The sequence below is a fragment of the Drosophila virilis genome, chromosome X, assembly GCF_030788295.1.
Source record: "Drosophila virilis strain 15010-1051.87 chromosome X, Dvir_AGI_RSII-ME, whole genome shotgun sequence".
NCBI lineage: Eukaryota > Metazoa > Arthropoda > Insecta > Diptera > Drosophilidae > Drosophila > Drosophila virilis.
The window spans coordinates 28761066-28772838 of record NC_091543.1 but is presented as its reverse complement, the minus strand read 5'-3'; the positions used below and the strand labels follow the sequence as shown (position 1 = coordinate 28772838).

The 11773-nt window shown below is 40.7% G+C and overlaps 2 long non-coding RNA genes across 2 annotated transcripts; both read right to left on the bottom strand.

Moving 5' to 3' along the window:
- Window positions 1-347: 347 nt before the first annotated feature.
- LOC138911028 (uncharacterized) lies at window positions 348-3938 on the bottom strand. Its single transcript, XR_011416333.1, has 2 exons — window positions 1032-3938; window positions 348-723 (listed from the first exon to the last, which is right to left on the bottom strand). It is a non-coding gene; the product is annotated as an uncharacterized lncRNA (long non-coding RNA).
- Window positions 3939-4092: 154 nt separating this feature from the next.
- LOC138911027 (uncharacterized) lies at window positions 4093-9381 on the bottom strand. The gene is made up of 2 exons (XR_011416332.1): window positions 8608-9381; window positions 4093-8297 (listed from the first exon to the last, which is right to left on the bottom strand). It is a non-coding gene; the product is annotated as an uncharacterized lncRNA (long non-coding RNA).
- Between the last annotated feature and the right edge of the window lie 2392 nt (window positions 9382-11773).

Below are 11773 nucleotides of genomic sequence, written 5' to 3'. Positions count from 1 at the left end.
AAACACATAGTTTAAGTGCGATCAAAAAAAATAAAAAAAAACTTATTGATTTAAGTAAATCCATTGAAACAAAAAAAAAACCGGATTCTAGTATGGGTACCATTAATGTGTTCCGACCGAACACCCAAATTCAAACTATTCAATTTCGCGTAAGTGAGAGAACTAAGGTGTTGATCGTCTCTCTTTCTCTTTACCCTCCCTACCTTGACAAGCAAAAAAAAAAAAAATGGAATGTGGATGCTTGTCCCTATTTCAGGTTTTTAAACCATCACTATAAATTGCAAGCGGCTAACATGGGTACTTGACAGATAAAACAATTAATTATGGAATTAGGATATCATATCATATAAGCTAATATAATTCGTTTATTCACGCATTGTTCAATTTTGTTGCCAATTAATAGCAAGGTGAGTATAACTCTATTTACAAGAAATAAATATACAGTTTCCAAACAAAATTTGAATCCAAAGTTAATATGATGAATGTGCAATAACTAGTTTAAATCCCATAAAGAAATTAAGGGGAAGGAGAAATTCACCAACATTATCTTGAGACTTGACGGATAGTAATTAATTTACCGTCTTGCTAAATTAACTGCATTTAAATGTTCATGTGTGTATATAACTACATATATCTATAGGCATTGGTTTAAACTCTTACTCACGCGATATCCTTCGAAGCAGACGTTGGACCCAATGTATACGACGATTATGATCGCTGTTGCTAAATATTACAAAAGAAATTTATAAGTATATAAACACATGTATATATATATATATATATATATATATATATATGAGCAACGGTCAAGGTCGGTGGTGTAGGAATTTCCTCTCGCTTTAACTTATTTAGGCATATTCATTGCACATTTTGTTTTAAAGAAATTAGTAAAAGAAAAAAAAATTAAAGGAAATAAAAATTAAAACTAAGGATCTATTAGCCGTCCATCTTGGCAACGTTAAACAATTAATGGAATTATATGGCAATGCTGCTAAGCAAGCGAAAGGGGGTACACCAAAAGTAATACAGACTCGGCTCCTTTGTTACTCTCTGCAGGTTACACTATATGCTTAGTGCATGCGGTCCCGATGGTGCTGCATAAATAGTAAGCGTTTCACCCGCTTGACGCCGTTTTCCGAGGCTATGCCAGATGTTGTTCTTCGCAAGACAGCGGCTGATAAGTAAAATAGCAACAAAATTGGTTCTGCTGGGTTGCTAAGTGCGACACGTGCTCTTGGTGTTGCCCTTGTCTGGTCCGATCTCCCCCTCTGGTAGTGCCGACTAGTACGTCTAAATCTAGTCAACTGAGCAGGCACGGAAACTTTTCTTTAAGGGTCACCCCGAATCACAATTAGGTTAGTGGGTCGAGTTGTTATGAAGGTTTTTGGTTTCTATTAGCGTACCAAAAGAACACTTCCAAACTGTACCACAATTGCAGCCTTGGTCGTTGATGTCTTTGCAAAAATTATTTGCAAAGAAAGAAAAAATGTTATGAACTTAACTCGCACGCGCTTCAAATATATCTGACATGCTGAGCTGTACTTTTAACCTTTACTACTTCCCAACGACAAAAAAAATAAGGAAGCTTTCAAAAGCTCTACATCACGCGATTATATTTTAAAACGGTACTATGGCCTGATCTTATCACCTTTTTCCTCTCTATTCGCCCTATTCGGTTGCGCATGCCCTCAGCTGTGCAATAAACGAAGAATTGGCTTCCAGCGCGGTCGGTAAAGCAGTAACTAAACTAGAGCAGCTGATCAACAAGCAGATTCGTTTGGGGAGTGCAAAGCAGCCACTACACCACAGTTTATGCAGCGCTACTTGCTAGCGGGACATAAACTGAAATAACTATAATAACTGTTGAGTTAGAACTTGTTACTAGTTTGTATATCTTTGAGATGAAAAGTACCGATGCATTTACCTGTTTCATTAGCTAGTTGATAGTAGGCTGGGCTGACTTTTTGTACAACAATCGCCGGAATGAAAACTGGTGCAAGCTTAGAACTAAACTTCTTTTGCGCGTTACTCTGACAAAAATTGCGGGCGAAGACTTTCGTACCGGCAGTAAGACTTATGTTTCGGCTGCGCAAATTATATATCTTAGCATTTCTATTATGTGACTGAGCTACATTGTCTTTAGCTATCTGACGGATTACTTGTAAGGCTGTGGGCCTCTCAATAGCAGTGTCTTCGGACAAGAGGTTAAGTCGCTTTAGCAAGTCATAGTCTTTACCGTTTAACATCATATTCTGTCCAAACGCTAAAAAATATGGAGAGTACCCTGTACTTTGGTGAACGCTGGCTCTCAAGGCAGCACAAATGGCGTACAGCTTTTTATCCCAATTTGAATGATCTTTTCCGATATAGGCTCTAATAGCCGCTAATACTGATCTATTTACTCGCTCACTCGCATTACTTTGTGGCGAGTATATTGCCGTTCGAATGTGGATGATTCCATACCGGGTAAGAAAAGCTTTAAAGACACTAGAAATGAACTGAGAGCCATTGTCGGTCAGAATAGTTTCTGGCACGCCGAAAGTGCAAAACAGTGTGTTTTCTAGATAGTCGATAATTTTGTTGGTAGTAAACGCGCGAAGAGGCCACATAAAATGAAATTTAGTATTGTGGTCTACAACCATCAGGAGACCTATATTGCCGTTCTTGGACCGAGGATATGGCCCTAGAAGATCCATGTAGAGCTTCTGAAATGGCCGTTCTGACGTCATAGGCTTGCCCATTGGAGGTCTCAACACTACATTGGGGCTTTTCGTTTGCCGACAAACTTTACAATTGACTATATATTCATGAATTTGGGCCGACATTTTTGGCCAAAACAAGTATCTCTTGAGTTTCTCTATTGTTTTTCCGATGCCACTGTGTGCAGCGTTAGGGGGATTGTGGGCTCTCTCTATCACTTGTAGGGTGAGAGACGAAGGTATCCAGAGTTTCCAGGATTGTTTCTCCTGAATGCTATATCCCGTCGCTGGCTCAGTACGTTTATATATAAAACCGTCGATTATCTGTAAATCCGGTAATCTGGATTGGTTAGAAGAAATACTGTCTATCAGATCCAGATAGTTTGGCGATTTGAATTCGGGTGAAGACAGGTCAACTATGGGACCTTGCTCCTCGAATTCCGCAAGCTCTGTCTCATTTTGACGCGATAGCGCATCAGCGACAACATTTTGTGTACCGCTACGATGCGAGACTTTAAACTTGAAGCCCTGTAATTTGATCACCCATCTACCTTGACGTCCTCTGAGATCCTTCTGTCTCATGAGCCATTGTAAGGAAGCATGATCAGTTATTACTTCGAAGTCCTGTCCTTCTATATACGCTCTAAATTTAAAAATACCTCTTATTACGGCTAAGCATTCCAGATCGGTCACACTATAATTCCGTTGGGCCTTTGACAGTTTCTCTGACATGTATGCTATTGGAGCCTCCTCTTCCTGTTCATTTAGTTGAGCTAGAACGCATCCTAAACCAGTTGTGCTAGCATCGCAAACTAATCTAAAAGGTTTTGAGAAGTCGGGTGTAGCCAATACAGGTGCAGAAGTTAAAAGTGTTTTTAAGGTGTTGAAAGCGGAATCAGCATCAGTGTTCCATTTCAATACTTTCGATTTCTTTAGCAACTCTGTAAGCGGAAAGCTAACTGTTGCATAATGATTAACGAAACGTCTATACCATCCAGCGAGTCCAAGAAAACGTCTCAGTTGTTTTACACTTTTTGGTACAGGGAATTCGTTAATAGCTTGTATTTTGCTAGGGTCCGTCTTTAGTTGACCATACCCAATTATAAAGCCCAAATATTTAATTTCCCGCATACAAAATTTTGATTTTGCGATGTTGATTGTCAAGTTCGCTTTACGCAAGTGCAGCGCTACTTCCTGCAAAAGCAACATATGCGAATCGAAGTCCTCTGATAGCAGCAGTAAATCATCTAAGTAGACAAATACGCGGGTCCGCAAATGGGCTGGTATCACGCGTTCCATTAGTCTACAAAGCGTTTGAGGAGCGTTACACAATCCAAACGGCATTACTTTGTATTGAAATAATGGACGATTAGGGACTGTAAAAGCGGTATACTGACGTGATTTTTCTTCTAGGGGTATCTGCCAGAATGCGTGCTTCATATCGAGGCCCGTTATATATTTAGCCGGCGGCAGACGACTAAGAATTCCGTCGATATGGGGTAGAGGGTACGCATCTTTACGAGTGTACTTATTTATGACTCGAGAATCTAGACACAGCCTGTTTTTATCCTTTCTTTGCACAAGGACGCAGTTGCTGCTCCAGGGGCTATGCGATACCTCTATTATATCTAAAGCTAGCATTTTCTCGATCTCGTCAAACATTAGCTTTTCAACGGCTGGCGAAATAGGCCAATGTCTTTGTTTGACGGGGGTCACATTATCTATTTCAATGCGATGTTCGATTAACTCAGTGCGTCCTAATCCTTCCTTTTCATAAGAATAGAAATTAGAAATGATCGAATTTAATCGTGACTTTTCTTCAGCGGTTAGCTGATGCATTTTCGCTGTTTCCTGGATATCCTGTTCGTTACTGTTGTCTAATTCATTTACGGACTCATCAGGACGAATTAAATTCGTTAACAGTCCAAAGTCCTGCCAAAAATTTATGCCTAAGTAAACATCTTGTTTCAAATCGGGTATAACATAAAAATCAACATTATGCACTTGTTTTCGAAATTCAACTTTAAGTGTCAGTTTGCCTACCACTGGGCAAATAGCGTTGTTAGCTGTTCGGATTGATCCAGAGCATTTGCGCGCTTTGGGATGTGACAACAGTGACTTAGCTGCAACATTACCGAGGCAACTAATCGTCGCTCCGGAATCTAATAATGCTACATATTTTTCTCCCTCTAGGCTTAACTCAGTGTACAAGCGGTTATCTGAGCTCATAAACACTGATTGAACGAGCTTCTTACGAAGACTTTTAATATTTTTCCAGAATTTCCTAAGTCGAACAGTAGAGCGTTTTGGCCGACTGAGAAATTCGATGGGTTCTATGCTGCTAAAAATTCGTCTTCGTGTGTCAAGATAGTGTTTTACTCTAATATGGTACGGTACGTACTTATTTTCAATATCAGTTTGAGTTGCAGTCTCGGCGACTGAACATGTATTTGCCATATAAGTTGTAAATATAGTATTTGGAGTTGATTGCTCCAAACTACCATATGACTGTATTTCTGGCAAGGACTTTATTCTTTTGTGGGATGCGTCAAACTGGTGTTGGTCTGCGCATCCCGCTTCCGGTTTCCCAAAAGATTGCATTTGCTACAATTGGGTTTAAAAGTATTTTTAGCACCGCAACCGTAGCAGAATATACGCCTTTCTCCCATGCAGTCATCGAATCGGTGTCCCACTTTATCGCAATTCCAGCACACTATTTTCTTGTTCTGTATTTCTGAAATATTATCTTCTATATCATTATTTTCCAGTAACTCAGAGACATTACCTCTACCGTATTTGGTTCGATTGGGAAACGAGCCAGTTTCTCTACAGAAACTTTCATGTTTCTTAACTTCCTCTCTTAATTCTGCTCGAGTTCTAATCTTCAAATGCAATAGTTCGTACCTGAGCGCTGTTCTCGCATTGCGTTTTAATAGGTCAACAAGCTTGTCTTCGCTTATTTCGTTAGATAATTGGCTAACCAGGCCTTCAATCGCTGATTGAAAATCATCAAATGTCTCCTGATCTTTCTGGCGTCTTTTCCTAATTAGTTCCCACAAGTCAAAGTCGTCTTTAACGTCCTCGAATCTAAGTCGGAAATCCGTACAGAAAGCCAACCAGGTATACTGTGGGTTTTTCTTGTGGAAGCTCCAAAACCAATCATTGGCTTTCCCGAAGAAAAGTAAATGAAGATTGTCACAAAGCAGCCTATAGTCGCCGTTCAAATTTTGAGCCGTTAATGAACGAATTCGATACAAGAATTCATCTATCTGCATAGAGTCTTTCGAACCGTCAAATTTAAGTCGCCAGGTTTGCATAATGCTAGCTGCTTTTTCTGAACTCAAACTTGAGTTTGATCGATTGCTACCTCTGGGGCTGTATGGTCCGCAGTCAAGGGGTATGTCAGAGTTCTGGGCACTATTAGGGAGAGTATCAGCACCTAATCCCCTTGGAGACTGAACTAATCTAGAGCGTGTTGATTCAGCTTGCTCACTTCGTACATTTAATGTTGCTAACTTCTCTTGCAGTGATTGTTCAACAGAAGCTTTAATAACGTTTTTGAGTTCTGCTATTAAAGTCCTTTGCTGAGATTGTAGAGCTTCGTTGATATAGGTAATTGTCTCTACATTTGGACCATTGTCCACTGACTTATTTCCGTTGCTGCCTAAAGACATGCAACTACCTAAATATTCTCTATGATTTCGATTCATAGACCTAGTTTGCATACTTCGCTTGGGCGTGGCTCCTCGCCCTTTTCCGAATCGCTGACCTCTCCTGATACCTGTAGTAGTCGAACCATCTTGGCAAGGTAGAGTATTTCGCGATAGAGTTTCGTCTGTTTCAGCATTACCAGCTGAGTGTAACTCCGCTGCCAGTGTATTGTTCATAAATATTAGTTGCCCTGGGTTGCAATCTGCCTCACATACTGGACATTTTGGGGTTGTCTTTAGTGTATTGCTTATGCAAACGTCGTGAAAACGGTGTTGACAAGGAGTAGTCGCAGATAGCTGTTCTGCTTGCAATTGCTCATGGCAAATGCCACAAAATGGATCTTGCGCGTTAATCGCTGCAACTATGCTCTCTGTGCTTCGTCTCACTGCCATAATGAATGCAAACTTTTGCTTGTTTCCAAACAACAAAAGGAAAACTAAATAGGACTTGTATTATTAAGTCTTGGTTATTTATTCTATCTGTCTTTTTCCCACACGTTATTGCTTACAATCCTTAAGCAAACCTGAGTAGTTGAATTTGTGCTATTTATTTTACTGGAGTCTATTTCTGATTTGGATTTTTACTGCTCATGGACTACTAGACAACATCCGAAATATTTCCAGTTTGTTGTAATTCCAAATAGTCCTTGAAACAATTAACCCAAATTTGATTATTATTCCCTCTTTTCCGATCTTACCCGCTGCTTAAAGTACTAGTAATTAATTGTGGTCGACTAATCCAGCAATGCCTGAATTACAATCGCAAATTCCTACAACTAACTACTGTCTGAACACAACGTATTTTCCCGAGAAAGGGGCCTAACAGGGTAATTAAAAAATAATAGGTAGTAATTGATATGGTATAACTTCGAGTTTCGATTGGGGATTGTTGTGCACTAGGTGTTAGTCGTGCTTACGCAAGAAGTAAAAGTTTTACGTTCTTGCTAGGGTCCCACGTGTTGGGCGCCATATATGTAATGGTGGGGAGGTTCGGGTTCAGTTTTTGCCTTTCGTTTGGCCATCTACCAAAAATAAAAACAAACGGCCGTGGCTGTTGCCTAACCGGGTGCATAGGGATTGGAGGTTCGCACTTCTTGCTAATACTCGGACAATAGCTCGTCGGACTGGTCGGGGTTTTTTCCTTTCCCTTTTGCACTTACCATAAACACATAGTTTAAGTGCGATCAAAAAAAATAAAAAAAAACTTATTGATTTAAGTAAATCCATTGAAACAAAAAAAAAAACCGGATTCTAGTATGGGTACCATTAATGTGTTCCGACCGAACACCCAAATTCAAACTATTCAATTTCGCGTAAGTGAGAGAACTAAGGTGTTGATCGTCTCTCTTTCTCTTTACCCTCCCTACCTTGACAAGCAAAAAAAAAAAAAAATGGAATGTGGATGCTTGTCCCTATTTCAGGTTTTTAAACCATCACTATAAATTGCAAGCGGCTAACATGGGTACTTGACAGATAAAACAATTAATTATGGAATTAGGATATCATATCATATAAGCTAATATAATTCGTTTATTCACGCATTGTTCAATTTTGTTGCCAATTAATAGCAAGGTGAGTATAACTCTATTTACAAGAAATAAATATACAGTTTCCAAACAAAATTTGAATCCAAAGTTAATATGATGAATGTGCAATAACTAGTTTAAATCCCATAAAGAAATTAAGGGGAAGGAGAAATTCACCAACATTATCTTGAGACTTGACGGATAGTAATTAATTTACCGTCTTGCTAAATTAACTGCATTTAAATGTTCATGTGTGTATATAACTACATATATCTATAGGCATTGGTTTAAACTCTTACTCACGCGATATCCTTCGAAGCAGACGTTGGACCCAATGTATACGACGATTATGATCGCTGTTGCTAAATATTACAAAAGAAATTTATAAGTATATAAACACATGTATATATATATATATATATATATATATATATATATGAGCAACGGTCAAGGTCGGTGGTGTAGGAATTTCCTCTCGCTTTAACTTATTTAGGCATATTCATTGCACATTTTGTTTTAAAGAAATTAGTAAAAGAAAAAAAAATTAAAGGAAATAAAAATTAAAACTAAGGATCTATTAGCCGTCCATCTTGGCAACGTTAAACAATTAATGGAATTATATGGCAATGCTGCTAAGCAAGCGAAAGGGGGTACACCAAAAGTAATACAGACTCGGCTCCTTTGTTACTCTCTGCAGGTTACACTATATGCTTAGTGCATGCGGTCCCGATGGTGCTGCATAAATAGTAAGCGTTTCACCCGCTTGACGCCGTTTTCCGAGGCTATGCCAGATGTTGTTCTTCGCAAGACAGCGGCTGATAAGTAAAATAGCAACAAAATTGGTTCTGCTGGGTTGCTAAGTGCGACACGTGCTCTTGGTGTTGCCCTTGTCTGGTCCGATCTCCCCCTCTGGTAGTGCCGACTAGTACGTCTAAATCTAGTCAACTGAGCAGGCACGGAAACTTTTCTTTAAGGGTCACCCCGAATCACAATTAGGTTAGTGGGTCGAGTTGTTATGAAGGTTTTTGGTTTCTATTAGCGTACCAAAAGAACACTTCCAAACTGTACCACAATTGCAGCCTTGGTCGTTGATGTCTTTGCAAAAATTATTTGCAAAGAAAGAAAAAATGTTATGAACTTAACTCGCACGCGCTTCAAATATATCTGACATGCTGAGCTGTACTTTTAACCTTTACTACTTCCCAACGACAAAAAAAATAAGGAAGCTTTCAAAAGCTCTACATCACGCGATTATATTTTAAAACGGTACTATGGCCTGATCTTATCACCTTTTTCCTCTCTATTCGCCCTATTCGGTTGCGCATGCCCTCAGCTGTGCAATAAACGAAGAATTGGCTTCCAGCGCGGTCGGTAAAGCAGTAACTAAACTAGAGCAGCTGATCAACAAGCAGATTCGTTTGGGGAGTGCAAAGCAGCCACTACAATGTATCCTTTACTAAATTCTGTGTGATAATATTTAAAAGAAAAAAAGTTATTTACCAGAATTTGTAATTTAAATATGTTTTTAAGGACTTAGCCACTAATTCCTAGTCGAAGGCATTTACATTTTTATAGAATTTTCTCTGGAAACAAGATGTCGCAGTCTTTCTGTTGGCTATTTGGGAAACTAATCGAGTGAAGCCAAATTTTGCTCTTTGGTAGCTGGTAGCTGCTGGTTTTGTGTTTTGGGTTCTGTTTTGTCGCTAGCATTGATGGGCGCAATCAATTGGGTGAGTAGCGGGCGGTGTGTGCGGAGATGCGAATGGTGCATGTGGCACGTTGCGCATTGTACACTTTCGCGTCACTCATACGCCGTGTGGGCTGGCGCCGTTGCAGTCGCCATTTTGTTAGCCGCCATTTGCTCGGCATCATCAATTCCAGCTGACACGTCATCCATCTTGGCGGCCAGAGCAAAGGACAGCGCCTTGGCTAAGGATGGGGCGGGCCTGGTTGGTGACCGAAACGCACAGAGGCCTGCGGCAAAAGTCCTTTAAACGACCTCTGGACGCTGTTGCCTGGCGCCGAAAAGCTGCGGCCAGCATTAACAACAAGGAGCTGAAGCATCAGAACGGTGGCTGGGGTTGGGGAGGGGCGTGTGGCATTCAGCCGGGTTGCAGTTAGGTTGGCAGAATGGCTGGCAAGTCGGCAACTGGGGAGCCGTAGTCCGCACAAGATTAGAAAATTCGACGTTGTGCAGCAGGCGAAATTAAAATGGCGGCGAGGCAGGCGGCATGTGGCAGGCGGAAAGGACGTAACGCCATCACGAATGCATGTTGCAGGGGATGCCAACCATGGATGAGAGGCTGCTGCTGCTGCTGCTGCTGCTGGTTGGCAAGGCTCTCCGTGTGGCTGCCTCGCTGCTGGGACTCTCGACGTGCGACGCTGCAGCCATTAAAATCCACAGCTGGCGTTGTTGCTCTGCCTCTGCAACGGGGCACGTAAAATGGTCGGCAGTGTGCGGGCGGCGTTGTAACGCACGCAAGGACATTTGAAGGATAAAGTCGCGTGAGAGCTGCAGCACCAGCTGCACCACCAGCAGCAACAGCAAAAGCAACAGCAACTGCGCTGAGCTGAGCTGCCGTTACTTGGCATACGAAATCAACTGGCCCCCAACGAGGGAGCCGCGCGACTAAAGTAGTAGAAAAATTGAGTAGTAAATAAATGATAAACGAAAATAAAATGCAAGGACTCGCTCCTACGCGGCTAACACACAAACAAACGCACACACACACTTACACATATATATGTGCTCTGACAGGATTACAAGAATGCTCGAAGGACCAACAATGCCAGGCAACAGCCAACAGCCAACGGCAACAAAATGACTGTCCCCATGCCCAGCTCATCCCGTAAGCCCCTCACACCTTTCAGCTCCTCTGACCTACCCTCACATCTTTTAGAGTTCTCAGAGTCGTTGTTCTCGTCGTCGCATTCGTGTGCTGCATGCAATTTTTGGAGGCAACTAAATTCACATTTGTTGTACTGACAACTCCCTGCAACTCCTTCTGCTCCGCCAGGAAAATGCCCACTCCTCAACGTTCCCCAATTGCCAGTGGCATATGGCAGCTGCAGCCTTGGTCTCGCCCGCCTCAGGCTCTGTTTAAGCTTCTGGCTTTTGATTGCTGCTGTATACACTTACAAAGGCTTCTGTTGATTTAGCTATGCGCTGCCATTGGCAACAATTTCTGATCATTTGAATTCATTTTAATGAACTGCAACTATTCCAGGCAAAACGTGGACCACTTTTTCCCCTCGTTTTGGCATGTTTTGGACTCGATTTGATGCGGTCTAAGAGAGAAGAATGGAACTTTTTTATACAAATCGTGGATAGTTTTTGCATAATTTAATTAAACTATTTATGATTATTTTGTGAGCACAGAAAAAGTAATATTATCTTTAAATATACAAAATATGTACTCCGCACGGTTACAGGTTCAATAGGATACAAATAGTACACATGAGAGAATACCACAAAAATAATATTTAAAGCTTGGTTTGTCTATGTCCAATATATTGAAATATTCTTGGAACTTATCTTAAGGTAATTAATTCAAATCAGAAATGTATTCGGCTGATAAAGTCTGAACAGAATATGTTTTTTTTTTCTGAGGACAAAGTTTTAATTTAAGTAAAATAGAATATAAATTGAAATTCAAAAATTCTTACTTGAGCTTTGTTCGTAAGTCAAGCAATGAAAAAAGCAGCAGAGCAGATAATCGTTGGGGCCTATTTATGCTGCTGACCCACCTGTTGTGGTAATTGCAGAGCTATTTAGTCTTATGCTAATTATCTAAACTAAACAGAGCTTGGATTCAAATTCGACGCATTGTCAGGAGAC